We start from the raw sequence: 12,822 nt of genomic DNA, 5'->3' as shown, positions 1-12,822 counted from the left end.
GTTGTACAACCATCACAATCTGGTTCTGGAACACTTCTATCACTCCCCAAATTCCATCAAAACCATTTGGAATTAATCCCAACTCCCAATCCCAGATCCAGTTAAATACTGATTTGCTTTCTCTATATGTAAATTTGTCTTCTGAATGTTTCATATAAATGGAATCCTACAATGCATAGTATTTGCTGTCTGGTTTCTTTCATTTAGCATGTTTTTGAGGTTCATCCATGTTGCAACCTGTATCAGAATTCTATTCCTTTTGGAACTAGAGGGTATTATGCTTAGCGAAATAAGTCAATCAGAGAAAGACAAGTATCATATGATCTCACTGATATGAGGAATTTGAGAAACAAGACAGAGGATCATAGGAGAACAGAGGGAAAAATGAAATAAGATGAAACCAGAGAGGGAGACAAACCATGAGAGACAATCTCAGGAAACAAACTGAGGGTTGCTGGAATGGAGGGGGGTGGGAGAGATGGGGTGGCTGGGTGATGGACCTTGGGGAGGGTATGTACTATGGTGAGTGCTGTGAATTGTGTAAGACTGATGAGTCACAGACCTGTACCCCTGAAACAAATAATACATTATATGTTAATTAAATATATATATAAAAGAATTCTATTCCTTTAATTGCTGAATAATATTCCATTGTTTGAATATACTACATTTGTTTATCCATTCACCAATTAATAGATATTTGATTTTTTTCAACTATTATGGATAATGCTGCCATGTACATTTATATATAAGCCTTTGTGTTGGCATATGTTTTCATTTCTCTGGGATCGATAACAAGGAATGGAATTGCTGGGTTTATGGTAAGTTGATGTTTAAGTTTTTAAGAAACTGTGAAATTGTTATTCAAAGTAGCTCTATCATTTTAAATTCCCAAAAGTAATGTATGAAGGTCCAGTTTCTCTACTTCCTCCCCAAACATTTGGCATTGTCTGTCTTTTACCTATAACCATTTTAGTAAGTGAATAATGATATCTCATTATGATTTTAATTTGCATTTTTCTAGTGACTAATGATGTTGAGCACCCTTTCATGTGCTTCTCATTGGTATATTTGTTGGTGGAATGTCCATTAAAGTACTTGACTATTTTTTTATATTGGACTGTTGGTGTTCTTGTTATTAAATTATGAGTTCTTTTTTTTTCTAGGTGCAATTCCTTTAACAGATATGCGATGTGAAAACATTTCTCCAAGACTTTGGCTTGTCTTTTCATTTTTTAAATTATGTCCCCCAGAGCATAAAAGTTTTCCATTTTAATGAAAACCAGTTTATCTTTCATGTTCTTTATGGTTTACACTTTTGGTATATTGTCTAAGAAATCTTTGCCTAACAGAACATTTTGAAAAATTTTTCCTCTGGTTTTAAGTTTTATAATTTTAGCTCTTACATTTAAGTCTACAATCTATTTTGAATTCATTTTTGCACAAGAGGTAAGGTAAGAGTCTAACTTATTTATTTGCATATGTACGTAAAAAATGGTAGTACCATTGTTGAAAAACAACTCTTTCCCCATTGCATTATCTTGGCATCTTTGTCAAAAACCAATTGATCATAAATGTGTGGGTTTCTATCTGTATTCTCAATTCTGTTTCACTGATCCATGTGCCCATCCTTACACCAGTACCACACTATTTCAGTACTGTAGCTTTATAGTAAGTTTTGATTTCAGGTTGTATATACCCTCTCCCTCTGCTTTTCTTTTCAGAAATTATTTGACCTAAAGTTTGTTTCTTTTATTTTTAATTGTACTTATCAAAATTATTCCTAAGTTATTCCTAACAATAATTCTATCACTCCTTGGAGTTGTTTTTGCTGTGTCCTAAACATCTTGCTATTAGGGATTTTAATATTTATCATATTTTGTATAATTTATACTTTCAGATTTTATTTTCTCTTTGATCCAGGAAGAATTTAGGAGAACAATTCTCAATTCTAAATAGCCTATTTTATTGTTATTTCTTCATTTATTTGATTTTATTCAGAAACTGTTCATAAATTTTAGTGAGAGGAATTTATAAACATTTTCTAAGCTTTAATGTGTCTCTGATTCTCTATTCTCAACTTATATTTATGGAATACAAATTTCCATGCCCATAGTTCACCAAATACAATGCTTTTTTCCTGCCATATCATATTTTTTCTAATATAGCCAACAAAATTGTAATTTATAGAAAAGATTGATCCAAGATTTCACAGTGATTAAAATTTATGAGCTAAAAAAACACAAATTTTCTTATTCTTTTTTTAAAAAGATTTATTTATTTATTTTTAGAGAGAGAGAAGCATGAGGGGTAGAAGGGCAGAGGGAGAGGGAGAGAGAGAATATCAAGCGGAATCTCCACTGAGTGTGGAGCCCCACATGGATCTCACCACCCCAAGATCATGACCTGAGCTGAAATCAAGAGTTGGATGCTCAACCAACAGAACCACCCAGGCGTCCCTCAAATTTTCTTATTCTGACCAGTTAGATACCATATTTAAGTGTTTGAACTCCTTATTTTAATAAGGTATAAATATATTTTGTTTGGATTTTTTTCAATTACTGTCAATGTTCAAAGTGTCTCAATTAACATCTTCTATGCATTGTTTCATAACCTATTGCAATGTGAAAATTGCCAGTCAATTTACATGTCAATTGCTTTGTTATGAGTCTTAACATAAATTCTCATTTTAATTATTTAAATTACTGTTAACTCTACCAATATATTTATGTCATTACCTGTATTATAAAGACTGATTTATATTGTATCAAAAATGGCATAAAACTTTTCCTAATACATGTTAATTTGTGGAGAAATTTTTAGTCCAAGATAAAAATATTCCATTATTAGGTTTTTTTCTAACTAGAATATTTGCATTTCTCTTCTAATTTAATAAATTTTTTAAATGCAGTTATAAAATCCATTCATTTATTTAACAAATATTTATTATTCCTTTACTCGATGTTAATAATTGTTTTAAGAGTTGGTAATAGAAAAGCAAATATGGCATCTTCCCATGCATAAATATGTACTCAACTTAGTGACAGAAATAGATATGAAAAGAATTAACTGTAATTTAGAATGGCAAATAGTTGAATTAGTATTTAGATAAAGTACTATGAGGACAATCATGAGGGAGCAATTACTTCTACTGTGGGAAAAGTGTGGTAGGAGGATTGACATGTACGAAGAAGGTTTCCCAGAGTAGGTCACATGTGACCTTGGGGTCTTTCCAAAAGTCCCCCAAAATGAGAAAGAAGGGGAAAAATATTTTAACAAAAAAACCCTGATAATTATAATATGTGATAATGCCAGGAATTAGAACACACATAGAATGTTTATAAGATTTTGAGGACAGTTATTTCTGATGCTCCTCAGGTTGTTTCATATATTTGGTAATATGAAATCCAAAAAGACAAAACTTGAAAGTTTTATAACAAATAAATCAAATGTGCTCACATAGCAAGGAAAAATCTGTTGATTTACCAATTTTTGGATTTCTAGAATATACTGAAGATAGAGGCATCTCCTATAAATACCTAATAAAAAGAAATATTCCTCCTTCTGTTCCTCAGCCACTAAAGGACAATAACTCAAGAAGCACAGGCTTATCTCTAAGGATGATATCACGCAGCTCCCTAATAACTTTAGATATCTCAACATACAAAGTTTGAATTGAGCTATACCATAATTAAATGTATTAATTCATCAGTCACTTTCCATATATATCTTTTATTTCTTTTTAAAATTAGGTCAAATCATAAGCCATATCTTAATTACATATTTAACATGAAATGATAATCATCTGGTATATACTAGTATTGGAATATATAGACTTAATGCTTCATAAGTACAATTTATGTGACTACATTTCCATCATAGAATTTAAGAAGTCCTGTAAGTCACTACTTCTGATCATTCCAATTACCCAGAAAATGGAAGTCATATTGTATCTATGATTTTGCTTGTTTATATAACAATAACAAACTATTTTTATATAATTGGCACAAAATCATTTCATTCCTGTGGCAAGAAGAAGGAAAAAGAAGTACCATTCAAAGACATTCTACCAAACTTGACAGAAATACTAAGACAACAGACAATTTCTTCAAGACACTAAATTATGAATAACCAGAATGCTAGCCATGAAAGTCAGTATACATTCCATTTAAAAAGTACTTGGAAAAATACTAGAAAATAGAGGTATACTTATTGGTAATAGAGATATTAATTGTAAATGATAGACTATGAAAAAGAAGTAAATAACTGATACAGCCTATTAGTTAAATTGCATTTCCCAAATCAGGAAATACAGATATATATGGGGAGATCAAAAAGTAAAATAATGAAAGTTAAAAATGTTCTAATACCAAGACATAATTTTCATTTATATTTTAACAATATGAAGAAAAATACCAGAGAACAGATGTATTCTGTAGGCATTGTACCAGAATGTGTTAAAGACATTAACCAAAGTCTAATGATTCCTAGAAACAATTTTAAGGTAAAAAATGAATGTGAAATTTTTTAAAACTAAGATTCTTGGCAATTTTAAACATGCTGTACAAAGTATCGCTTATGACTCCCAGGAGCATTTTCAAAATTAAAAAAAAAAGTATTCTGCTTGTTTTCTGACAATGGCAATGTACACTACCATGATTTGCAACTTAAAATGTTCCAGGTTTCCAAAAATTCTTTTGAAATTTTGTTATCCTTTCTCATTGGTGTAAGTAATCAGATCCACTGAGCTCATTGACTCTGTAAATGATTTTCAGTAAATCATCTGCAAATTTCACTTTCATCCGTTATTTCTTCAAATTTTTTTTCTGACTCATTCTCATCTTGAACTCCAATTACATATATGTTAAAATTTTTGACATTGTCTCACAGATCACTAAAACTGTTGAAATTTTTAAAATATATTTGCTCTCTCTTCTTCACATTGATCTTCACACTGATCTATCTTCAACTTAAGTGATTATTTCCTTCCTTTATCATTTCCATTCTTCTATTAAGCCTGTCTAATGAATTTCTTTTCAGATATGTATGTTTCATTTCTATAATTTGCTTTTGGCTCTTTTCTAAATTTTTGTTTCCCTGCTGGGATTTCCTTTCTATTCATTAGGCTTTTTTTTTTTTTTAAGTCTTATTTATTTGAAAGAGAGAGAGTGGGGGAAGGGATATAGGGAGAGGGAGAGAGAGAGAATTCCAAGTAGATTATCCGATGAGCGTGGAACCTGATTTGAGGCCGGATCCCATGACCCTGAGATCATGACCCGACCTGAAATCAAGATGCTTAACTGACACAGTCACACAGGTGCCCCTATATTAGGTCTACTTTATTAAACGTTTGTGCTGACTGAAAGTCCTTCAAGGAAATTCCAACATCTGGGACATCTCAGGGTTGACCTCTTTTGATGGTAATTTTTTTCTTTGAATGTGAAACATGTTTGGATCAAATCCAAGTCATAGTGAGCGTGAGACTGTGGAGATTCTGTATCTGTAATATTTCTCCAAACAATGTTATTGGTTTTGCTTAAGCAGGTAATTAGTTGGTTAGGCTAAAATTGCATATTCTGTCTTGACTGGTGGGAAACAGCTAAAATCTCATATAATTCTTTTAGACTTATCTATAGGTTGCTTTGAGTTGGCCACAGGCAGGTGTGAATCATTTCTCAGCCTGAGATTTGGGCAAAGTTTGTAGTCTGATTTTGGCTCTCCCATTCTCTGGATTTCTTTTTCCTAGGACGCCCCTCCTCCATTCTCCTAGGTGTTGAGAACGGATTTTCTACCATGTAGTCTCAGACACTTTGCAGCTTACTCTGACTGCAACATGCCCTTACGCTTACTGCCCTTAAAAATGGGACACTTACTCCATGCCAGTCCTGACTTAATCAATTATCTTTACTTTGAATTACTACAATAGTATATGCCTAATACTAGCCCTCTCCCATATTCCAACAGGTCTTTTGGAATCTTCTAGCACATTCACAAAAAAAGTTAAGTGTGGAAATTTGACTTCTGTTTCAAGAGCTGTTTGTTTTAGTGGCCCCTATAAATAGCTCTTGATATTTATTTTCAAAAGTTGGTTTTTACATTAGCTGTGGATCTTATTGGCAAGCAATTATCAATGGCAACATTTTGCCATTTATCAGAAGTTACTCCCAGGGACAGTAGCCCCCACTAAAAATTTCCATCAATGGCAGATGATAGCAGATCTAATTGTTAGAAACTCCTTGCAGTAGCTTTGGTAAATAATCTGCCTCTCTCAATAGCTTTTGAAAATTTTCTAGTGTATCTTTTTTCTCTGAACAGTTTATATAGATTTAAATATTATGAAAATGCCATATTAATTTCTCAAAATTGCATCTAAAAACAATATAGCAAGATAGCTTGTTTAATTTCTTAGTACAACTATGGTGCTAAGCAGTTCTTTCAAAAAATATATGCAGATTCTCTAGAGCAGGGGTTGACAAGCATATTAGACAAAGAGCCAAAGAGTAAATACTTTAGGCTTTGTTGGCCATATAATTTCTTTCACAACTACTCAATTCTGCCACTGTAGGAAAAAGTAGTCAATAAAGGTTTATTTACAAAAGCAGATGGCCAGCAAGTTTTGGCCTATAGGATATAGGGTGTCAATCTTTCCTCTACAGCTATAATACCAAACAAATACAAGTTATATCTGAATTTCTCCAATATTCTGTTACTATTCCTTAAAATAAGACCCAGGTCTATAAACCTATACCTCAAGAACTCCCATATATTTTAACAGAGACTTCCTAGATATTAATTTAAGAATCTATTATTTTTTCTCAGTGATTCCATTAATGAAGTGACAAGAACACATGGAAAAATACATATCACTCATTATCCGTTGTACTACCCCATTGGGCAATAGATATCTGTGTCAAACTTGTCCCACAAAATTAAATAAACCAATTTCACATTATATTTTTAAAGTAGCATCACACTATAGAAATTATATCTTAAATAGGTAATAGAGACAAACTAAGAAAAGATAAACAAGTCAGTGGAATAAAGTTCAGAAACAGACCCACACATATTCTCGATCTATTCTTCCCCACCAAAATAATACATGGTGCTGTAGGGAAAGGGTGGTTATTTTAATAAACTGAATGCAATCAGCTGGATAGCCTTTGGAGAAAAAAAATTATAGTATGGTCTAAAATATACCCAAAAGTCAATTTAATAGAAAATGGTTATCTAAATATGAAATAGAGAATAATAAAGCTTTCAGGATCAATATAGGAGAATATTTTTATGACTTGGGAGCAAATAAAAAGTTGATACATTGAACTATATAAAAATTTAAAACTTCTATTTATCAAAAGACATTGTTAATAGAGATAACCATGAATGTATCATGTGGGAAAAGTTTGCAAAGGGCTCATATTCAGAATATCTAGAGAACTGTAACAAATCAGTAAGAAAAGAGCAAATAATAGAAAAAAATGGGCAAAAGATTGAAAATTTACTTCACATAACATATCCAAATGACCAGAGGAATATATTTTAAGAAGGATTCAAGTTTATTGGTTATCAAAGTGTAAATTAAAATCATAAGATACCATTACACACTCACAAAAATGACTAAGATAAAAAAGAAGATACAACTTCCAGTATTATGATAAATAACAATGGTGATAGTACACATCCTTGTCTTGTTCCTGACTATGGAGGAAAAGTTCTCAGTTTATCCCCATCAAGAATGATCTTAACTGTGGGTTTTTCATATATGGCACTTATTATGTTAAGGTATGTCCCCTCTACATCTACTTTATTGAGGGTTTTTATCGTGAACAGATGTACTTTGTCAAATGCTTTTTCTGCATTTATTGAAATGATCATGTGGTTTTTATCCCTTCTTTTATTAATGTGGTATATCACATTTATTGATTTGTGAATATTGAACTACCCTTGCAACCCAGGAATAAATCCCACTTGATAGTGGTGAATGATTTTTTTAATGTATTGTTGGATTTGGTTTGCTAGTATTTTACTGAGAATTTTTGCATTCATGTTTATCAGGGATATTGGCCTGCGGTTCTCTTTTTCAGTGGAGTCTTTATCTGGTTTTGGTATCAGAGTAATACTGGCCTCATAGAATGAATTTGTAAGTTTTCCTTCCTTTTCTATTTTTTGGAATAGTTTAAGAATAGGTATTAACTCTTTTTTAAATGCCTGATAGAATTCACCTGTGAAGCCACCTGGTCCTGGACTTTTGTTTGGAAGTTTTCTGATTACCGATTCAATTTCTTGCTGGTTATCACTCTTTAAGTTTTCTATTTCTTCCAGTTTCAGTTTTGGTAGTTTATATGATTATAGGAATTTATCCATTTCTTCCAAGTTGTCCAATTTGTTGGCATATCACTTTTCGTAATATTCTCTTAAAATTGTTTGTATTTCTGTGGTATTGGTTATTTCTCCTCTCTCATTTGTGATTTTACTTATTTGGATCCCTTCTCTTTTCTTTTTGATAAGTCTGGCTAGGGGTTTATCAATTTTATTTATTTTTTCAAGGAACAAGCTCCTGGTTTCACTGACCTGTTTTTTGTTTGTTTGCTTGTTTCAGTTTCTATTTAACATTATACTGGAGGTCCAAGCCACAGTAATTAGACAACAAAAAGAAATAAAAGGCATCAAAATCAGCAAGGAAGAAGTAAAACATTCACTATTTGAAGATGACATGATACTCTGTATAGAAAATCCAAAGCACTCCATGAATAAACTGCTAGAACAGATAAATAAATTCAGTAAAGTTGCAGGATACAAAATCAACATATAGAAATCTGTTGCATTTCTATACACCAATAATGAAGCAGTAGAAAGAGAAATCAAGGAATTGGCCCCATTTACAATTACGTAAGAACAATAAGATACCTAGGAATGAAACTAACCAAAGAGGTGAAAGACCTGGATTCTGAAAACTATAAAACACTGATGAAAGAAATTGAAGATTACACAAAGAAATGGAAAAACATTCCATACTCATGGATTGCAAGAACAAATATTGTTAAAATGTCTATGCTATTCAAAGCAATCTACACATTTAATGTAATCCTTATCAGAACACTATTATATTCAAAAGCATTTCTCACACAGCTAAAAAACAATCATAAAAACTGTATGGAAACACACACACACACAAACCCAAATAAGCCAAAGCAACCTTGAAAAAGAAAAGCAAAGCTTGAGGGATCACAATTCTGGACTTCAAGTTGTATTACAAAACCATACTGATCAAAACAGTATGGCACTGGTACAAAAATAGACAAATAGATCAATAGAACAGAATAAAAAAGAAAAAAACAGAAATGATCCTATAACTGTATGGTCAATTAATCTTTGACAAAACAGGAAAGAATATCCAATGGGGGGAAAACAGTCTCTTCAACAAATGGTGTTGGGAAAACTGGACAGCAACATGTAGAAGAATGAAACTGGACCACTTTCTTATACCATACACAAAAATAAATTCAAAATGGATTAAAGACCTAAATGTGAGATTTGAAATAATAAAAATCCTAAATAACACAGGCAGTTACCTCTTTGACATTGTCATAGCAACTTCTTACTAGATATGTCTCTTGAAACAGAGAAACAAAAGCAAATATAAACTATTAAAATAAAAAGCTTCTTCACAGCAAAGGAAATGATCAACGAAACTAAAAGACAACCTATGGAATGGGGAAGAAATTTGCAAATGACATATCTGATAAAGTGTTAGTATCCAAAATATAGAAAGAACTTATATAACTCCACATCCCAAAAATGAATAATTCAATTTTTAAAAAGGTGAAAAGATAGGAACAGACATTTCTCCAAAGAAGACAAACAGATGGCTAACAAACACATTAAAAGATGCTCAACATCACTCATCATTGGGGAAATACAAATCAAAACTACAATGAAATATCATCTCACACCTGTCAGAATGGCTAAAATTAACAACATAGGAAACAATGTTAAGAAAAATGTGGACAAAGAGGAACCTTCCTATACTGTTGGTGGGAAAGCAAACTAGAGCAGTCACTCTGGAAAACAGATTGGAAGTTCCTCAAAAAGTTAAAAATAGGACTACCTTACAACCCAGCAGTTGCACTACTAGGTATTTACCCAAATAATACAAAAATACTGAGCCAAAGAGACATATGTGCCCTCATGTTTATAGCAGCATTATAAGAACAGCCAAATTATGGAAAGAACCCAAATGTCCATCAACTAATAAATGGATAAAGAAGTTGTGTTATGTGACTATATATACTCAGACATCAAAAAGAATGAAATCTTGCCATTTGCAATGACATGGATAGAGCTAGAATGTATTATGCTAAGCAAAACAACTCAGTCAGAGAAAGACAAATACCATATGATTTCACTCATATGTGAAATTTAAGAAATGAAACAGATGAACATAGGGGAAGGGGAAAAAAGAGAGGGAGGCAAACCATAAGAGACTCTTAACTACAGAGAACAAACAGGGTTGAGGGAGGAGAGGTGGGTGGGGGGATGGGCTAAATGGTTGATGGGTATTAAGGAGGGCACTTGTGTTGAGCACTAGGTGTTATATGTAAGTGATGAATCACTAAATTCTACTCCTGATACCAATATTACATTATGTATTAACTAATTAAAATTTAAATAAAAACTTGAAACAACAAAATAAGTTAAAAAAAACTAAAAATCTACAATGAGATATCACCTCACAGCTGTAAGAATGTCTGAAATCAACAACATAAGAAACAACAAGTATTGGCAACAATGTGGGAAAAAGGGAGCTCTCTTATACTGTTGGTAGGAATGCAAACTGATGCAGCCACTGGGGAAAAGAGTATGGAGTTTCGGGCGGCTGGTTTTAGGTTGGGGCCATCCCGCATCTAAGGCAGGAAGATGGTGGCCGCAAAGAAGACGAAAAAGTCGCTGGAGTCGATCAACTCCAGGCTCCAGCTTGTTATGAAAAGTGGAAAATACGTGCTGGGGTACAAGCAGACTCTGAAAATGATCAGACATGGCAAAGCGAAACTGGTCATCCTCGCCAACAACTGCCCAGCCTTGAGGAAATGTGAAATAGAATACTATGCCATGTTGGCCAAAACTGGTGTCCATCACTACAGTGGCAATAATATTGAATTGGGCACAGCATGTGGGAAATACTACAGAGTATGCACACTGGCTGTCATTGATCCAGGTGATTCTGATATCATTCGAAGCATGCCAGAACAGACTGGTGAAAAGTAAATCACGCATAATTTTTCTTTAATAAAACTGGCCACAGCTTGCACTGTAAAAAAAAAAAAAAAAAAAAAAAAAAAAAAAGTATGGAGTTTCCTCAAAAAGTTAAAAAAATGCCTGGCTGGCTCAGTTGGTAGAGCATGTGAATCTTGCTCTCAGGATTGTGAGTTCAAGTCACACATTGGGCATGGAGACTACTTAAAGAAAAATAGAACTACCCTATGATACAGCAATTGCACTACCAGGTATTTAACCAAAGAATACAAAAATGCTAATTCAAAGGGTGACATGCACCCCAGTGTTTATAGCAGCAGCATCTACAATAGCCAAATTATGGAAACAGTCTAAGCGTCCACTGAGTAATGAATGGATAAAGAGGATGTGATCTATATATACAGTGGAATATTAATCAGCCATAAAAAAGTGAAATCTTCCCATTCGCAATGACATGGATGGAGCTAGATGGAGTATTAAGAGAGTATTATGGAGCTAGAGAGTATTATGCTAAGGAAATAAGTCAATCAGAGAATGACAAATACCATATGATTTCACTCATATGTGGAATTTAAGAACAAAACAAATGAGCATGGGGGAAAAAAAGAGAGAGGGAGATGAACCAAGAAACAGACTCTTAACTATAGAGAACAAACTGATGGTTACCAGAGGGGAGGTGGGTGGAGGGATGGGTGAAATAGGTGATGGGGATTAAGGAGTACACTTGTTGTGATGAGCACTGGGTATTGTATGGAAGTGTTGAATCACTATATTGTATACCTGAAACTAATAGAATACTATATGTTAACTAACTGGAATTTAATAAAACTTTAAAAAAGAAGGAATATAGAATTCAGGTGGTGGGGCAGCTTGGTAGCTCAGTGGGTTAAGCATCTGACTCTTGGTTTTAGTTCAGGTCATGATCTCAGGATCATTACATCAAGCCCTGCATAGGGCTCTGGGTTGAGCATGTAGCCTGCTTAAACTTTTCTCTCTCCCTCTGCCCCTCCTCCCCTTCCTCCCCCTGCTCTCTCTCCCTCTACCTCTGAAAGAAAAAGGAAGAGAGAGAGAGAGAGAGAGAGAGAGAGAGAGAGAAAGAAAGAAAGAAAGAAAGAAAGAAAGAAAGAAAGAAAGAAAGAAAGAAAATTCCAGTGGTAGTGAAGCTCTAGAGTAATTGGTACTAATATTCCACTGATCGCCATGTAAATTGGTGCAAACATTTTGGAAAATATTGACAGTCAACGTGAAAGCTGAACTTATACAACCTTTTGATCCAGCCCATCCAACTTTCTGGGTGTGCATGTGTGTATGCTCAATAGAAACACACACATATGATCACATAAAGACATGTATTAGAGTGTTTATAACAGAACTACTTATAGTAATCTAAAACCTAAAATTACCCAAGTCTCCATTTTGGTTTTCATGGATAAATAAATAGTGGTGTGTTTAAATAATGTCATATAATGTCATAATAAGATTGATCAATCTACAGAAAAACGATAGGAATGAATGTCACAAACTTGTTTGAACAAAAGAAGCCATAGCACAAAAGAACACACACACACACAA

At 33.2% G+C, this 12,822-nt stretch overlaps 1 protein-coding gene and 1 pseudogene across 3 annotated transcripts in view; one reads left to right on the top strand and one right to left on the bottom strand.

The window, feature by feature from the left end:
* Positions 1 to 12,822, bottom strand: part of CTNNA3 (catenin alpha 3) — a 2,007,818-nt gene that overhangs the window by 230,011 nt on the left and 1,764,985 nt on the right. The window lies entirely within an intron of this gene.
* Positions 10,871 to 11,331, top strand: LOC112807425 (large ribosomal subunit protein eL30 pseudogene; annotated as a pseudogene).

Source organism: Callorhinus ursinus, unplaced genomic scaffold (genome assembly GCF_003265705.2).
Source record: "Callorhinus ursinus isolate GAN/ISIS: 27379988/994484 unplaced genomic scaffold, GSC_fseal_2.0 scaffold31, whole genome shotgun sequence".
NCBI classification, from domain to species: Eukaryota; Metazoa; Chordata; class Mammalia; order Carnivora; family Otariidae; genus Callorhinus; species Callorhinus ursinus.
The sequence above is the reverse complement of the archived record's forward strand: the minus strand, read 5'-3'. Positions and strand labels throughout refer to the sequence as shown.